This window comes from Crocodylus siamensis, chromosome 13 (genome assembly GCF_052110815.1).
Source record: "Crocodylus siamensis isolate JL-2025a chromosome 13, ASM5211081v1, whole genome shotgun sequence".
Classification (NCBI taxonomy): domain Eukaryota; kingdom Metazoa; phylum Chordata; order Crocodylia; family Crocodylidae; genus Crocodylus; species Crocodylus siamensis.
The window spans coordinates 4,712,258-4,730,579 of record NC_143407.1 but is presented as its reverse complement, the minus strand read 5'-3'; the positions used below and the strand labels follow the sequence as shown (position 1 = coordinate 4,730,579).

The 18,322-nt window shown below is 54.9% G+C and overlaps 1 protein-coding gene and 1 long non-coding RNA gene across 3 annotated transcripts in view; both read right to left on the bottom strand.

Annotated features, from left to right (window-relative positions):
* BLACAT1 (BLACAT1 overlapping LEMD1 locus) overlaps positions 1-11,272 on the bottom strand; it is a 59,391-nt gene extending 48,119 nt beyond the window's left edge. Inside the window, exon 1 of one of the 2 annotated variants that reach the window (XM_090025598.1) lies at positions 11,037-11,272. The gene's annotated coding sequence lies outside the window, so the exon portion shown is untranslated. The remainder of the gene's footprint in view (positions 1-11,036) is intronic. The other variant, XM_090025599.1, reaches the window with a different exon arrangement.
* Positions 11,273-13,760: 2,488 nt separating this feature from the next.
* LOC149853721 (uncharacterized) lies at positions 13,761-17,481 on the bottom strand. Its single transcript, XR_016438910.1, has 5 exons — positions 16,673-17,481; positions 16,287-16,485; positions 14,992-15,213; positions 14,294-14,505; positions 13,761-13,957 (listed from the first exon to the last, which is right to left on the bottom strand). It is a non-coding gene; the product is annotated as an uncharacterized LOC149853721 (long non-coding RNA).
* Between the last annotated feature and the right edge of the window lie 841 nt (positions 17,482-18,322).

The window sequence follows — 18,322 nt, the reverse complement described above, 5'->3', positions numbered from 1 at the left end:
AGCAGGCAGCCTCCATCCCCAGCCGGGCAGGTGGGGGCGGGGGCATCCAGCAACCCTGAACCCCCCCATGCACTTAGTCACCCTGCTGCACGTCTCACATGCCCACTCACACGCACTTCCCGTTTCCCCCCTTGGCAGCAATGAGCTCTGTGGCTTTGGGGCAGGCAGAGCTGGGCAAATTACTGCAAAGCCTCATCTGCAAATGTTTGTTTAAGTTTGCTAATGAGTTTGCTTTGGCCCTGTTCATATTCTCGCCTCGCTCTCTCTTTCCTGTCCATGAGTCTTAGGGCTCCATTTCCATCGCATCCAGTGCCCCGGGGTTGGCTTCTCTGACCCGTTGCAACTCCACAATGCGACAAAACGCAGAGCACAGCCTCTCCCCTCACAAGCCATGGGGCAAGGAGACCCCAACAGCGCAGAACTCGAACAGATACGAGCCAAAGAGCAGGATCTGCCCGTGGACATCCCAGAGGAAGAAGCTGAAGGTTGTTTCATAAAAGGATCTCAACTCCCTTCCAGGCACCACTGTGAAGTTTGGGCCAGCTTGTCAAAAGGGCTCCGTAGCCACCAGCTGCCACTGTGCTGCTGCTGGGAGCTGATGTGTAAGGCCCTTTGGAAACCCTGGCCCCTTTTCTGCACAATGCTCAGCAAGTATACAGCGCACGCCTGTATGTAGCCTGGTGCGAATTGTAGCTCACAATTATCCCTGGGTGCACACTAGAAACTCTCTTTGTCCCCTCCCTACCTCCCCATGCTCAGTCCTCACATATAGGGAAAGGGAGTTAATAACCCTCAGCCAGAAAGGTCAAGATTCAATCATCTGGTGCTGCTGGGTGCAAAGGCTTTCGATTGCTTCATAGGCAGAGGCAGGGGTGAAAAATGACAGAGGGGTGGGGTGGGGGATGCCTTTCTGAGTACAGCCATCAGTGTGTGCAGCGGGGTGTGCTACCAAGGGGTTAACCCCTTCACTGCTAATGGAAAAGCCTTGCAACCTGGTGGCGGGTTTACAAAGGGCTGGACACTGAAACAATGGCAGCAGCCGGACCCGGCTACATCTTACAGAGCCGTAGCGGGCCCAAATCACCTAGAGTTCCCACCGTAACTAAAGGCTTGAGACCCTGATCCAGAGATGGTTAAAATCGACAGGAGCCTCTTCGCTGACTTCAGTGCCCCCGAGCTCGGCAGAAGCGACGCCAGACTCTGCTGCTTGCAACGCCAGAGCAACTCCACTGAAACCACGTACGCAGGTGAAACAGGGCAATGCTGGCATTAGGAGGATTCGTCTCTTTGTGTTTCATAACCACATGGCACGGAGAACGTCTGAAGGCCGTTGGACTGCACTGCCCGCTCCAGAAACACAGCTCAGAGAACCAGTGCATCTCCACCAGGCTCTGCCCTGGTCCTTTCCACTAAATGCCAACAAAGCTTTTGCTCCTGCATCCCCCGGGGGCCTTTGACAGCACTCCCTCCTGCCGGGCGTGAAGGAGATGACTCTCCCACTCCAAGGGGGCTGGGCGTAGCTGCTCAGCCCCTGATGTGAAGGGCATCGCTCACCATGCCCGGACCACACATGGGGCTGAGCTCTCCTGCCAGCCCCAAGCTAGTTCCTTCTTATTCCCCTCATGGTGGTGATGGGAGCTGGCTCCAGCAAGCTGGAGAGTGCCCTTCGTCCTCTCTAGCAGCTGGGAGCTCCCCACGTCCTGCCTCCATTCATACCGCAGACCCTTGTTTTTCTGCCATGACCCCTTCTCCTCCCAGCACCCTGCATCTCGCAGCATCTGCCTACAGCTCGCACTCACAGTGCATGCGAAGGGGAGCAGGGAATCACCCTCGTGGGAGCTTTGTCTGGTCTAGGGGTATCCCCAGTGCAGATTCCTAGTACAGGGAGGCAGAGGTGCTCTGTGCAATGCTGGGGATGTCCCTTCTCTTGAAACCCAGGTGAGTTAGACTGGGTTTGCTGTGGCTTCGGGCACTCGGCCTGTCTGCATCTGGAATGTGTACTGGGGCAGCAGCGCTGGTACCCAGTCCCCCATGGCTGGGACCGCTGGAGCAGATAAGACCCCTGTGACTTCTTCCAAGTGCTTTGGTTTCCACCTTGCCGCTGCAATTCTCCATCTGAAACACCCCACACCATTATTCTCCACGACAAGGAGTCTGCGCGCTCAGATCCATTAGGCTTGATATGAAGTGACAACTGATAGCAAACTGTATTGGCAGCCTCTTATTGAATATAATTACTCAACAGCAACCATCCTGAATCAGTTCATAACAGCAGAGCTCAACTTTAATGCTGTGCTCCCCAGAGCCCCGAGAAGTCACCGTGCTTTTGTTGCTGGGTTTATTTAGTTTTTTTAAAGCATTTCAGCCACTTTTGTTTACTGCTGTTGATCTCAGCAGAGCAGCAAAGGTGATTCCAAGTGTGAATAATCTCAGCTAAGGAGCAAAACAACCGAGGAAACTGGTTTTATTTGAGCTAGAAAATGAGAGACTTGGAGGTGAGGAAATAGAAAGCATTTCCCAACCTCTGCCGGTCTGTGGGCCCCAGCACTGACCTAGTGATACACTGCAGCAAACACCAGACTTTCAACCTGTCAACCTCATTACGAACTTTGAATTTCCTCCAGCCTCAAGCAACATCAGAGGGTCCCACGGCAACATGGTACCCATATGTCATGGGTTAGGAACCACTGAATAGTTAAAAGCATTACTGTTACCTTACTCATAATTACAGTAGACCCTGTAAGTCCTGAATGAAATCGGGGCCCCATTGCACTAGGTGCTGGATATGCACATGGGATGATATAGTCCCTGCCCCAAAGAGCTTATAGCTTAGATGGACATAGGAAGGGTGATTATCCTTGCTGCCCAGATGGAGAGCCGACACGTGTCCAAGGCATACCGTCTCCAGGAACAGAGCCCCGACTCCTTGAGACCCAGTTTGGTACCTCAACCACAAGTACAACTGTCCTTGTCTTGGTCATAGTTTTATTCTACCTGGCCTCCTATGCACAAAGCAACCAGCCCAAGGTCTCCAGCGAGGCCCCAGCACCGCTCAGAAAGAAGCCCACCTTGAAGAGCTATGTACATTATAGCAACCCCTGATGGCCTGCACGGAGATCGGGGACCCACGGGGCTCCTTCTGCACATCCTTCTGGAGTGAAAGACAGTCCCTGCCCTCCCAAGATAACACCGCAAATGCAGGCTGCAGACAAAGGCTGGAAAGAAAAATGGAGGAGGAAAGCGACTCGTCCAGGAGAGACTCGGATAGCCTGGCTCAGCCCCGCAGCCTAGCCAGGAGCCTGTTCTTCTCCCGGGACCTGAGATGACTTGCGTGCATGAGTTACCTATGGCGTCCCTGCCCCTCACCTCTGTCTGGGTGTCTGTCTGCCTTTAGCACCACGGGAGCGCCGAATCACAGGCCCAGGGGAGGGATAAGCTGCCTTCAGGAACCAGCTGGATTCCTCTCGGCCTCCCCTGTCCACGCTCCTGTGGGATCAGGTAAAGGGCTGAGTTTACTTGGCTTCCTCCTGCTGCGCTCCCAGAACAGGACCCCGGGCTAGACCCTCGAGTGGCGCAAACCAGCCTGTAGTGGTCCTCCACTTTGCACCCAGCCTGTGTCTAGGAGGCAGGCAGCAAAGCCACGGGGAGCGAGGCCGCCCCTCCTCTCCCATCCCACCAAGCCTGCTTTCCACTTGCATGCAAAAGTCTCACCCAAGACAAAACCCATCCATCTTCCTCTCCGCTCAGCCGCGCTGCTAAAAATAAGCCAATAAAGTAGCAATCACCTCCGAGCAGCCGAGGCTCTATTAAAGCGCCAGGAGCTCAGACACCTGCGTCTAGGCGCTGCGGTGCGTACAAGCCAGGAACCAGATAAGGCTGCACCTGCCGGGGCAGCTCTGCCTTTCCGTCATCGTTTTTAATGAAGCCACGGGCCTCAGCATATCAACCCCTGGCTCTTCCCAGATAATGCCCATCAGTCCTCTAAGGTTGGCTGCCGGTCCAGAGAGCCCCCCCCGCACCGTGCTGCCCCCCCGCTCTTCCGACAGGAACAATAGGACCGCCATGTGCAAAACACGGCCCCACCAAGGCGCCGGGGCACCGACAGCTAAGGATGAGATGGCAGGCAGGAAGGCCAACTTTGCTATTATTTCCCATTTGCTGTATTAGTAATTAATAATAATAAAGTATTATTAGTTATCAGGGCTCACAGCTGCTCATGAAAGAGATTAGTTATTGGTTATTCATTAATCATGGCTCGCTGTTATTCTTTGTGCATGCTGGGGTAGTTTCCAGGTCCCCAGCCCCCTTCCACTTCTTGGTGCCAGACTGTACAAAGATCCCCATTCTGCAATTGAAATCCACTGTTCCTACTGAGCATGAAACCTTTAAGAAGCGGTTCATGCATCTGGGGAAGAGTTCGTGTTAATTACGGGCATTTCCCTAACAACCAGAGGCCTCCGAATCACAGGCCTGTGGTGCTAGGTGCTGCACATACATGTAGTAACGCCTCAAAGCACTCACCTCTCAGTAGACAAAGGATGTGTGTTGAAACAGTGGCACAGACAGGTGAAGTGCTCACCCAGGACTGCACTGCAGATTAGCAGCCAAACTGGGATGAAAGCCCAGTCCTCCCGACTCCCAGCTCAACGCCCTTCCCTGCAGACCACCCCTGCTTCCCAGACAAGCTGCCATCCTACAAACAAACGAGCAGCGGGGACCAAGGCCAGGTGAGGCGTCTCAGCGAGATCAAAGGTGCCAGTACCTGGGCTCCGGGGACTGGAGATTAGTTTGTTCTAACAGGGAAGAAGCAGACTCTGCTTAATGAAGCTCCCCCGGCGTTTGATACAGCACTATCTTCCCCTCCCTGCCTCAACCTACATGTCCTCCCTTGGAGAAGATCCTGGCATGGCATGGCTGCGAGGGGAAGGGCACTACAGAGAACTCAGCAATGCAGCAAGCTGCGGGCTCCCAGGAGGAGCCAGAATCGCACCCTGCTTGGCGCTGGTCACAGGGGATCGTGAAGGCGCTGCCCTCCATGTGGCAGGGTGCCGGCACGTGTCCAGGCCTCAGCACCCAAGGGCACATCTGGGTGATTCACATCCCCCCAGGAAGGCACCCTGCCTGTCTGCCTGCCCTGCGCCCCAGGCACGAGAAGACAGTGCCTCCAAGGACCAACTTAAGAGGTACTTCTCTCTCTGGGCAGATGCTTACTGCGGGGGAGAGCCATACCGATTTGACGTGTTGGCTGTTAGCATCCGTTCCTGTTACCAACACCCATTCATCATGTAGATCTCCTGGCCATTTTTTTTTTTTTTGTAAAGGGTAGATTAATTTAGGGGGGTTCTCAGATCCAATTTCCTCCGGCAATGGCTCTATTAGTCCGCGCGCAGCAGAGATACGGGCTCCCGTCCCCCCTCTGCCACGGATGAAATTCGATTCTGCGCTGCCAAATTTGCAGGGCTGCGCACATCCTCGCTCTTGATTAATGTGACTCATTTCTGCTTGAAAGAAGTTTGAAATGAGCCGCCAAGGGGAAGCCAGCGGTGAGGGCTGCCTGCCCCCTTCCCTAGCTCTCGCTGCTGCTTGCTGTTCTGCCAGCCCTGGCGGGGGGGAGCAGATGCACAAAAATGCTGGAGCCCTTTCAAGAGCAGCAGAAGGTGTGGGAAGCAGGGGGGGGCCTCAGGATGCTCCAGCCTGCAGGACTCAAGAGAGGAATATTCTCCATCAGCCCCTGCCCAGGTACCCCAAGGCATGGGTGGGCAGCGCTCAGGAAGGGGTGCACAAGCTAGGGGGAGCTGAGGTGAGCCCAATCCGGGGGGGGATTCTGCCTGTGGGGTTGCTCCCTGGTTCCCCTCACACCCACACACTGTGCCTCAGTTTCCACCTCTGCAAAATGGGGTTGCTCATTGCCGGGAGTGCCTATGATACATGCACAGGGCCCAGACACACCTGGGACACACTCATGCTGGCGTGCCCCCCACTTCCAGGTGTGCACACACTGCATGCTCCCCCCTCTTTACACGTGCACATGCCCTAGGCTCGCCACTCCCATGCGTGCACATGCCACAGACTCCCCACCCTTATGTGTGTACACGCCACACACTCCCCATCCTCATACATACACATACCCTGTGCTCCCTATTCTCACATGTGCATGTGACACGCGCTCCCCACCTTCAAGCATGCAGGCATCCTGGGCTCCCCACCCCCACGTCTGCACACGCCCCGTGCTCTACACCCCCCGTGCGCACGCACCACGTGTGCCCCACTCCTGTGCATGCACATAGGAGCTCCCCTGGGGCCCTTCCCCCTGCAAAACTTTGTGACACCCCTCAAGGGCCCACAGCAGGTGCAAATTGGCCCATCCCCACATACCCGCTGCCTGCGAGCTGGTATCTTCAGGCGGTGCCAAGGGAGAGCAGGGTGCAGGAGTGTGAGACAGCCTGGGTGGCACATGCGGCCCCCAGGGTCATGCAGCTGTGGGGACAGGCGAGAGCCTCCGAAACAATCCCTGTCCTCCCCACTGCGTGCCCAGGCCATTTCACACCAGCTCCTCCGTGCTTGCTGGCCTGTGCTTAGCCCTGCTCCGATGGCCTGTGCGTGGGTCCCCAGGCTGCAGCCTTCCTTGGATTCCTTGGCTCTGCCACTGAACTGCCCTATAGCCCTGGGCAAGTCACCTCCTCAGTCTCCCTAATATGGCAGCGCCTGGCAAGATGGGGCGCTGCTTTCAGCAGAGACTTTCAAGCGCATCCAAGCAGTAAAGACCGAGTTCCTGCCCCGGGGTCTGCACTGCAATGGCAGAAGCTGCGAGATAGTTTAGCCCTTCAATTTTCCTAGCGCTGCCACTGAGAGCAACAGCCAGAGCCCTGGTGTAGACAGGCTGCTGGCGCTTTAACCGACGGGCTCCGGGCACGGCAAGCTGACTGCATGGGATCCGTGCTGCCCCTAGGGAGGAAACAGCGATGCTCCCGTCTCATCTCACCTGTACCTCAAGCTGCAGAGAGGGTGCGAGGCTGGCTGAGGGTGCACAGGTTGGCTGGGCCAGGGCGATGGTGGTGCAAGGTCCGCAGGGCAAGGCTGGGCCCGGCCTGGGCTGGAGGGAAGGCTGCGTCTGGCACGAGTGGCAGGATGGGCTCTCCGGCGGGGAATCCCAGCAGGATCCCTGCTGCCTGCCTCCCTGGGCTGCGAGCCAGCCTTTCCCCCAGGCATGTTCCCAGCGAGCAGGATTCCCAGCATTGCAAGGACCCGCCAGCACCATGGCTGAGGATGGAGGCAGCGTGCCAGCAGCGCGAGTCTGCGGGGACAGGCCAGGCCCTTGCCTGACAGCCTGGCCAAGGCAGAGGGGACCAGCAAGCCTCAGGGACCTTGCTCCCCTTCCCTGCCGTCAGCACGCAGCGGCTGGCGGAGGCGGCATCTCTTCCCCTCCGCCCTCACGTCATCCTCTCCCACGGGAGCAGCGGTGGCTTCTCGTCTCCTCTTCAATTTATTTTTAAAAAGAGAGGGAGAGAGTCGCATCCTTGCCTGGCAAAATGTCAGGGAGTGATTCAGAGCGCAGGGGAGCGGCAGCCCACACCGGAGAGCTGCTTCTGATTTCCAAATGTCAGCATGTCCTTTAATTAAATGCTGATTAACGGGGGACATGCTCCCTCGTGCTGGAGCACGGCTGCTGCTGGTAACACCACCCTGCGCCGGGAGCCGGGGCGGTCTGCTCCGTCTTCCTCTTGCCCTCTGGGAAGCATCTGGCTTGGTCTAAAAGCAGGAGCAAGGGGCCGTGGGGGCTGGGGAAGCAGGAGGTTGTGGCGAAGGAGCCCTCGGGCACCGTGCAGGGACTGAGAAGAGCTGGATTCTCTTCCTGCCACCGAGCTACTCCACGACCCCAGGCAAGTCCCTTTCCCACCTGGTGCCCCAACCCTGCCCCCTTGGTCCAGACGCTTAGTGAGACTATAAGCTCAGCAGGCTGAGCCTGTCCTTCACCGGGGCCTTGCCTGCAGGGAGAAGTTGCTCGGCCTTCATTTCAGCCCATTAAAGCAGGCTGGAGCAAACCTCATTGCGAATGACCTTGGTTTAACTCAAGCTCGTTCCCACCGGAATGAAATAAGCCCGTTGCAAACTGAAGTTAATGGCCGCGTGGCCCATTGCACTGGTCTAATATACCCAAAGCTTCTGCTTTCGCAGGTAGACACCCTTTGTACACGTACAGCTCCTAGCACAGCGGGGCCTTGACCCGACGGGGGTCTATAGGTGCACAGAACAACAGTGCCCCTCAGCCACAACAGGTACGTGCCAGAAGCATAGCTAATGCTTCACCAACACCCACGAACAATTTATGCCCGGTTCATTCACACCCGAGCACGCTCCTAGGCCCACGCTCCCTTGTAATGCCGTGTTGCCGTTCCCAAATACACACTCATGTTCAATTATCTCAATTACTGGGCTGACTGTCCACCAGGGATGCGACTGGTCGTGGATTTGGCAACAGACCAGGGGCCAGAACCGTCTCATCTGCCTTTCCGCTCTCAGTTCTGCGACAGATCTAATTTCTCTTCCCCCGACACATCTGCGTGCCGCTCAGCCGCTGTCCCAGGCTGTCTGCAAGGGTTCGGTGCCGCAGCTCTCAGGGGAGAGCGACGTGACGGGAGGTGGAAGGGCAGCCCCCCGCGACCACGGCCCTGCTTTCAGAGCCAGGCCTCAGAGCAGCATCCAGTCCCGCTGCTATGGACCTGGACTGTTTGAGACTTGCAAACAGGCCCCAAAAGCTTGCAGAAAAGGACAATTTTCTTGCCGTTTTCCACTTAGTCTAATAAAAGGTATCATTTTGGAACCAAGAGTTCGGGGGTTTTGTATGTCTTTGAGACTGGCAGGGAGTTTACAGCAGCACCCTGGAGAGTGCTGTGGGCTGAGAGACTTTGGTAGCAACGATCCCCATAACTAAGGGATTGAGGGACATTGAACAGGTGCCTCAGTTCCCTGGGCTGCACTGAAACCAGCCACCTCCCGGACAGCATATTAAATCTCCTGCTAGAAAATCACCTTTGCAGAAAGCCTTTCTGTACTGAGTATATAAAACTTCCCTAAGCAAAGGCCTCTGGAGAGGGCACTGGCACTCTCGGGTATTTGCCAGGCACCACTTATGCCCAAGAAATACAATTACAGTACTGCTTTTCAATAGCAGGGTTTGAGGGGAAAGGTTTCTCCCATTTGTTTTCCTTCTTCCCAAAGAGCCCTTGCTGCCCTTCGCGCTATCCAGTCCTATCACCTACACAAAGAGACCAGGCTTTTCGGATCTTCCCTTCAGCTCAGAGGAGTCTCTGGCCTCTGGGACTCCCCGGCATTGGCTCCGGGCGATGCTGCGGCTGCCGTCGCTCCGGGGGGAGCTGGAGCCAGCGCTGTGCAACGGAAACCATTTGCGGTTCACAGCGACACGTGGTGTTTATCCTGCAAAACCCCAGCGACCGCACGATATGTTGTTATGTGCCCCCTCCTGGCATCCGGCCGCCATTAACTACTCGCACATCTGCCGCTGGAGACCAGTCTCTCTAACACGCTGCTCTGGCAGCACACGGGGGTCCAAAAGTGGGCACAGACAGACCCTTGAAAACGTGGCCCATATGGACGGACGGCCCCGCCGGGTGGATCCGTGCTGAGGGCAAGGCAGTAGCCCTGTTCCCTGCCCTGGCATAGACCCGAGATACACCTGCCCTGCTCCCCGGCCTGGCACGCAGGGCAGACCCAGGCTGTGCCCGAGGTCTGGCTGGAGCACGTTGCCCTGTGGCTTCATGGCTGTTCTTGCTTGAAACCTGAGGAGTAAAGAATAAGACGGAGCAACCCGAGGTCTCTCTGAGTTGCACCAGTGGCTGGCGGGGGTCTGCACAGCCCTGGAACATGGGAAGGGCAAAGATGGCTTAAACCTACCTTTCCCCCGTCCTCCCCTTCCTCCTTCCCTGCCTGAATCCAGCCCTGAGTCCATACAAGTGGAATAACACGCACCATCTGTCTCGGGGGGGGGTTACCCCAATCCCTGGGGTAACCCCACTGCAGCCACAAGCTGCACACTCGCCAGTGGCAGAGGGTCACTCCTTCCCCTGAACAGACTTGGAGTTGAGCAGGGAAGCAAGATTACCCCTCAAACCCCATCTGCCACAGAGCTGCCCCCAGCCCCTTCCCCAGGCTTCCTCTGCCAGGCTTATGCTGCCGTTTTCAAGTCCCTGGGCACGTGCCCTTGCAGCTGAAGCCGTGGCCGCCCCCCCACCCCTGCGTAGTCAGAGCAGGGGAGACGTCTGGTTTGTCATGGCACTGAGACCCCAACACCCTCAGCCCAGAGCGCTCAGTCGGGCAGGCGCCTGCTAAGCAAAGGCCCGAAGGCCAAATCCCCACGGAGCAGGGCCATGATCCTGTTTCGTACCAGATGCGCGGGTGTGAGTCTAGCTCTGCACTTGCCATGGGCAGGCCCCCTCTCAAAGCAGCCAGCCCGGATCCCCTGTTTTGAACCTGTAACCCTCACTCCCATTCCTGTTTTCTTTTTATTCGTCCCGAGTAATCAGTCGGTATGTCCCCACTAGCCTCCTTTATCAAGGCAGGTTTATAGTTTTTTCAGGACGGGCCTAAGCCCATGACCCTCTAGCACATCAAATAGGCCCCATCAAAGCAGCCTGCTGCTGATCGCCAAATCCCGGGACTCGAACGCACAGCACGGCTCTCGACAGAAGGTCCTTACCGCCCCTTGGGTGCAGCTCAGAGGCAACCAGAGCCTGCCAGGCTAGCATCCCCGTGCCCAGGTGAACAGCCCATCCACCCAACAGGTACCGACCCGCTCTGTCCCAGGGTCCTGGTCGGCCTCCTCGCTCAGCTTCCCCGGGTGCAAAAACATTTGGAAACCCAGATGGAGAGCGTGCCGCTCGGTGTTTTGCGCTGGGAGGGCCGTGGAGCGGTGGGGAGCAGGATGAATCATTTTAGAAACAACCAGATTTCCCTATCCCCCTGCTGCAAAATGAAAGGCTGCGATTGCTTTCAGCTGCCTGCACAGGGAAGGAACGTACCTCTCAGCAGCCAGCCTTGTCGGGATCAGTGTCCATGCTGCCTACCTGCCAGCGGGATCTTCCTTCCACTCATGCTGAGCATCATATTTTCTCTGAACACCGAGGGAGTTAAAAGCTGCAACTTAAGGACTTGGGAGGCTGAAGGGAGTGGAGGTGGATGGACTCACTGCCGGAGCAGCAGCCAGCCTTTGGCTCAGCCCTTCTGGCTCCGGCGCCAGGAGGTTTAGCTGCATGTGTCATCCCTCTCCTTGGCTCCTCTTACTCCGGTGTCACTGTCCTCCCCTGGTTGGCGCTGGAAGGGGTGGGAGTGGGGAAAGGTTGAGTTACTGTTTGGAAACGAGAAGCAAACCAGGCAGGCAGCACGTGCCAAGCCTGCCCTCTCGTGGGGGCACTCTGCTCGAGACGCACACTGCTCCCGCTCCCTCCCTGTGCGGTGCAGCATATGGCGTACGATTTTTAATTTCCTGGGGACGGCACGGCTCAGGGCAACCGACAGGCTCCTCGTTGCTCTTGATCAGGCCTCGTAGCACCCCCGCTAGAGCTGCACATGCCGGCCGGCCTGCTGGGCTGAGCCAAGCGCTTTCCAAGTCACTGCGCTGTCACTTGGGAGATCTCTCGTCACCCGCACTCGAGTCCCAGGCGGTGCCATCAGCTCGGCTTGATGCCACCGATGCTGGGAGCCGACCTGCTCCGCTGGGAAAAGGAAACCCGTCGTGCCCCCCGCTTCAACCCTGCCACACGCTGTTACGTGGCGAGCCAAAAAGAAGCAGCAGGCTAGATTTGCACCTTACAGACTAACCAAATCAGAGGTGTTTAGCATAAGCTGTTGGAAGCACCAGGCTTCTTAACACAGCTACCCACCCCCCTCAAAGGAGCCATCGCTGAGTACATGGCACCGATCCTGCCTCTCTGGGCTCATGCGGGCTGGTGGGAAGTCCAGCTGTGTGACACAGGGCAGGGCAGTGAGGTAGGTTGATGGTTTAATGCTCCTCAGTGTCATTGGAGGGCATGGGGCAGTTCTGATTTCAGAGCAGTTGTTGCAGGCTCTCTGCAAACTCAGGCGGAGTCAGTAGGTGGACTGCACTTGAGGCATGTTGCGTAACTTTTCTGAGCAATCTTGCATTTCTTATGAATGCTAAACAACCCAAAAGGTCTGCCTAGTGCCTCCCCTTCCTGCCCGCGCAGGACGTGTCCCTCGCTCCTGGGAAGCGCTGGTCAAAGGACAGCCCGGTAGGCCCTTTATCCATTGACAAGTACTCCTCTCCAGCATTTCAGTGCAGTTATGTGGGCTCTTTCCCTCCCTCCCCAGAGGTACCTAGGCTTTTGAACCCAGATAATGCTCTAACCTCAGCTGCTGCAATAGTGACCAGTGTCTGGAGCTGAGCGAGCAGCGGAGGACCTTCCGGGCAAAGCTTGCACAGGTTTGCATGTGGCCAGATTCAGATTTGCATTCAGCTTCCGCAGACACTAGAGAGCTTGAGATTTTATTAGCACTGATCTTTGTGGAAAGTAGCTGATTTAGCTTGAATATTACCTGAAAATGCATTTCTATTGGGCTTCAATATTCCCAGTTCTCCCAGTGTTGGCTAGTTACAATAGATCGGGTGTTATTGTTTTTCTCCTTGCACTGATGACTAAAGTAAGAAACCAGCGTGGTCTGAACTGGGGATGCCATTAAAAATTCACTCTGGCCACATAAACAAGCTTACCAGTGTAAACCAGGTATACTGGTATAAGTGAGGTTATAGTGTTATAGCTATTCCCTATGGGAAGGGGAGCGAGTCAAACCAGTTCAGGGCATCTTTACACGGATACAACCATGTCTTCACGTGAAATTGTAGCAGTAAAACTGGATTAATAACAATGCATACTCCTAACTGAAACAGCTACACACACAGCACCGATGTGCAGGCCAGGCCTAGGAAATCAGGCGGCGCCTTAAAACATGAAGCCTCTTTGAATTAGCATGCTTACAAACACAGCTTAGCACCTAACATGGAGAAGGCCTAGCTCACGCTTTTAAAGGTGTTAAGATTTCTTTATCTGAGGCTCTACATGGGGCTTGAAAACACATCAGAAACTTTTTAGTACTGGCTGAGCAAATCACTTGGAGCAATTTGATGACTTTTACCCTATGTCCGATTTGAGAATTGTTCTCATTGTTTGGAATTATTAACTAATTTCTCATGCAAACAGCTCTAGGTCTGAAGATCCAAGGAACGCTCATGCTACGGTCACGGACCAGCCGGCAGTTCACCTGCAGCCGATGCAGCGAGTGAATTTGTTGGTGCTTTCAACTAGTTCACCCTGTGCTTGGGAAGCGGGTAGTTTCTAGTGTAATTAAAGCCGTGCAACTATTACGCATATACAAATCCTTCATTTAGATGTTTCCATAGTGTGCGTAATAGCAGGACCCTGCCCTTGTGGATTCGGGCATATAGTGTTACAGGAGATGCGGACAGCAAACCAGTGAGGATGTACACAAATTTCCCATTTGCAGCTAATCTAATTTATTGCTGTTTCTAAGTGCTGATCGCTGTGGTAGCTCAACCTCTCTCTCTCTCATTAAAAAGAACAATCCTGTTCCAGGTTGCGCACAGGGCCATGGCAAATGGATTTGCCATTTTAACTAACTTGGTTTAACTAAAGTAAAAAAGAAAGAAATTAATCTCTTTCCACTGCTCCTTTTGCAAAGCAATATAGATCCTTGCTTTTTCCTCCCAAACAGTTTTAATCACATATTGATTGCATTGTTCTGCCCAAAGAGAGCTTTGTGAGGACGATTAGGATTGCAGATGCCATCAAAACATTTTTCCACTTTTTCCATTTGTTCTTTAGGGGTCCCTCGGGTTGCAGTAACGTCCTCCGAAGCCCGTGGCGACATATGGCTTCACCGTTGTGCTTGTGGCAGCCGGAGAGAGCTGCAGGGCAGAACAGAAAGCCTCTGGCTCCAGAATGCAAGACCTGGTTGCCTGAGCTGAAGCTGTCAGTGTCCAGGCCCCGGGACACACAGCTGAAGAGTTGTGACTGTGCCCAGGAGAGAGCAGCACTGCATGTCTCCTGTCTCCAGTGATGCAGAGCACCCTGTGCACATTGCTGTGGCATAGCTTACTCCCTTCAAGACTACGGCTCCAGGACTGAAAAACTGCTAGGTCCTTACCTGGAGCGTGCATGTAGTCACCCTCAATGTGAACAGTACTCACGAACGAGAGGCACAGTGTGGGTTAAGCTTTTTGCACCCCATTAAAGCTCCTTACCTTGTTTTCCAGAGCACCGTATTCCTCTGATGACAGCCTTGGCCTTGGCAGTTCAGGTCGAAGCCTTGACATTGAGGGCTCAGAGTCAGCATCACTGAGTATGCCATTAAAGGAGTTCAGTTGCGTGACAGAGTAGAGGGTGGGATAATGAGGCTCTGCTGTGCATTCAAGGGGTGTACGTGCTTAGCCAGTGCACAGATAATCACTGTTTCCTATAAAGTAAGGAATAGGGAAAAAACCAAAACAAACAAACCAAAAAACTGGGACTGGTGTCCTATTATGCACCATGCACTTGCTCAATATGCACGTACATGGCTTGCACTGGACTGAAGAGCATGGAGAGGAGTGGCTGCATTGCCACAACCCCTCTGCCCTGCAGGAGAGTGTTTCTGCAACAAGCCAAACGCACAAACTTTCTCAACTGGTTGCCTGTGAACAGGAAAGGCAGGATCAAATCAACCTTTTGCTGGAAGGCAATTGCTTTCAGCTGCTGCCAACCCATGCAGGGTTCAAGCCAGCTGACCTGAAGGCAAAAGGCTTTATGGCCATTGTCAAGCCAGGACTTAGCCAGTCCTTCTAGCACAGGGCTTCTTACAGCTTTCCTAGGGTCCCTGGTGTCATTGCCTTAGCAAAGGGACAGGACCAGTGGGCTATCCTCTGATCATGTTGAACGTGGAGTCCTTGTTTAGCATCCTTACCTCTGGCCTTGCACACCTTCTCCTCTGGGAATCCTTCCAGGGGCATTTTCTATCTCAGGTCTCCTGTTGCTACTGGTCAGGCTGCTGTGTGGGCTGGTTATTTGTGGGAAATGTGTGTCTGTGGGGTTTTCAAGCACTGCAGAAAAATCCCAGAGAAGTCACCAGTGACAGGGGCACGGGATGAGGAACACAGCCAGGACACAGCTGAAAGGCTTCTGTGAGCTCAGGGGAGAGAGATTAAAACCGCATGTATTTGGCAAGAAGCAGAAAGGGGCACATGCATGCACAGACACACATGCACACAGCCCCATGCATGTCTCTGCACACATGCACACCTCCACCCCCTGCCTCAGTGCCTGTTAGATGAGAGGGCTCCCTTGCTGACAGGATAATGATACAGCCACCTTCAAATGGGAGCTGATCTGTGACTGGCACCTCTAAATGCTGCCATAATACAGGTTTTACCAATCTCTCATTATGACACTGCTGATGTGATTCTCCTCTGATGAGTGACTTTTCTCAGACTAGTGTCCCATAGTGGATGAACAGATACAGAAAAATAGTCTCGCACTTGAAATGTCTATAGCCATGGGCACTACTGCAATAGAGCCAGCAAATTAGGGCAGAGAAAGAGCTGAGCCGTAGGTAAGACTGAGAGAGTGGTAATTTTTCGAAGAATCAGTGACTTAAGTGCTCTAAAATGCACAGGCTGACTCAGATTTTCTTGAAGCAAAGGGGGTTTGGACAATATATTTTATTTGGACCAATTGGATAGCTGTGGGAGAGGTTAGACGAGCTGCCTTCACATCATGCTTGTTTAACATCTCTCCCAACTGTACAGTTAGTCCAATAAAAGATATTACCAGGAAAACCCTTGCTCCTCTCAAATTCCCTGGACTACCACAGCTACAAAAACATTGCCACACTCAGATTTTCTTAACATTTGTTCAGCATCACTGGGAATGGGAAATAGGGCTAATAGTCCAAACGTGGTATCATAGGAAAAAGAGCTCCCCGGGACACGGACTCCTACAAATGGCACGTTTACCAAGGCAGCTGACCTGAAACATTGAGCCAGTCATGCTAGAAGAAAGCTGTGCTGGATGGGCATCTACCCAAAATCCTTCCGCTAGAGGGAGGTATAACCAATGGTTAGTGCTGCATAAAAATGATGTATAGGAGACTGTTAGTTTTGAAAATACCTAGCATTAAGTTTCACAGTTATGACACAAGCCAAAGCCCCTGAGAGTCACTCTCGCTTTGTGCCATCCATAGCAGAAGCTCCGGTTTCTCACCCTACTTTGGATCCTCCCTACTTTTAAAAGCTTGGCCCCATCTGATGTGTAACCCAGGGGCTGGAGGACACTGGACACCGTGCTCAGTTTGGGACAGGTGAACCTCCACTTCCTTTGCCAAATTGCTGACTGTTGGGGGGGTTTCGGGTGGGTGGATTCGATCTATTCCAGTCTGTCAAGCTCAGGGAAGTTTTGAGGCCTATGAAAACAGAAGAAAAAGCAGCTAGCCAAGCAATAAAAAATGCCATATGAATGTACTTTGTTACCGGGTAAGTTAAAGCTCAATATAGCACAATATCCCAGGCCCCGACCCCACAGCGAGGGCACAGCTCCGAGGGAGCTCCTCGCAAGCTCAAACCCCGAAAGGTATGGAAGCAGGCTGATACCTTGTGAGCGCCGTGCACTGTGTAGTGTGGCTGGTTTGCAGCTTTTCGCTGAGGTCTCCGTGACCCCACTCACCTCCCCGCTGTCAGGAATGACTGCCGCAGCCTGGACAGAGATTGCTGGAAGGGGACCAGGAGCCGTGCTGCTCTCCCCCTGGCAGACAGGTTGCATAGCTCCCCCTCATCTCAGGTTGCGAGCGGGCGTGCAAGCGTGGGATCCCTGCTCTGCCCCGTGCAGCACCAGGGGCACTCGCGTCCACCAGTGAGCCCGCTTGTGTATGCACTGCTGGAGCGGAGAACAGCCCTGCACAGTGCCAAGCCCTTCTGAAGCTGAGGGATTGCACTGTCCTTTCTGGGCCTCTGCTGCAGCAGCAGGTGCCGATGCGGCCAGTCACGTCGCTGAACTGCAGCGAGGTGGCAGCATTTCCCAAAATTACTGCCTTGCCCAATGGACATGGCTACTTCTCTTCTGCTGACTTGTCAGGGGGAGGGCTGCCAACCCCGGGGCAGGAGGGGCCTGGCAGGAGAGGAGAGGGGAGGCTGGTGCCAGGGGACCTGGCTCAGAGGGGACTCATCATTGGAGTCTAGGACATGCAGCCAAGCCATCCTGCTCTCAGCCAGTCGGGTGCCGGTAGCTCTGACACAACAGCCTGAGCATGATGCATTCAAAACAGCTGGCCCAGCCCAGGTACCACCACCCTTTGGTGTTTGGGGTGCCAGAGGAGGGCCCTGAATCCAGCCCAGGTCCCCTGGCAGGGGCTCTCTGCAGCCCCTTGGAGCTGAGGGACGTCTTTCCTCACCACCATAACGGGGTAGATGGATGCCCTCTTTGGCACTGTCATGCATGGAGCTGTGGGGCAGATCTGCCTCATCTCCCCTACCACAGCTCCCCACAGCCCGGATGGAGACAGTGTGAGGGGGGCTTGCCTGGTCATTGCCCACGTTGCCCCGGCCTGTAGCTAAATGGGTGTGCATCCCACTCCCATCCACTAGCCCTCTTCAGAAAGAGCAGCTCTGTCTCTCTGTCCCCTTCCCCCAAGCCAGCTGGCCCAGGGCTCCTCACCTCCTCCCTGCTCTCTCATTCCCAGGGAGGCAGGAGCAGGATGTGCCCGGGGCTCTGCTGGAGAGGGCTAGTGCTTAGATCAAGAAAGCAGACCTGGGGTGATGCTACTGTCAGGCCTGTGGTAGCATCCTACTGTCCATACTGCTTTGAAGGCAAGCCGGGGCTGACGCTGGCTCCCAGCCTCTGAGTCACAGCTGATCAACTGTGCCTTGGGGATTGATCAGAGACCCGATCATTGCTCACCTCTTTGGGGTCAGGCTGTACATCCAGGAATAGCTGTCCGGTTCCAGCGTTACATTCTGGGCCCCCCGATGCCACGAAGCCTCTTTGGGGTGTGACGATGCTGCAGGCACGGGCGGGTTTTCGGAAGAGCCGCGTGCAGGTCTGGCACTGCTGAGGCACTGAGCGGGCCTGGCCCTGGCCTCTTCAGCATCCAAGAGGCCAGCTTTGAAGGAAGGGACTTTGCACGCCCAGAAGAGAGGAGGAGGAAGATCAGGCCAGTGGTCAGGGCACTAATGTCACACACAGCAGCTTACGTTCACCTCCCAGTCCTGTCACACACTCCCTGTGCAGCCTTGGGCAAGTCACTT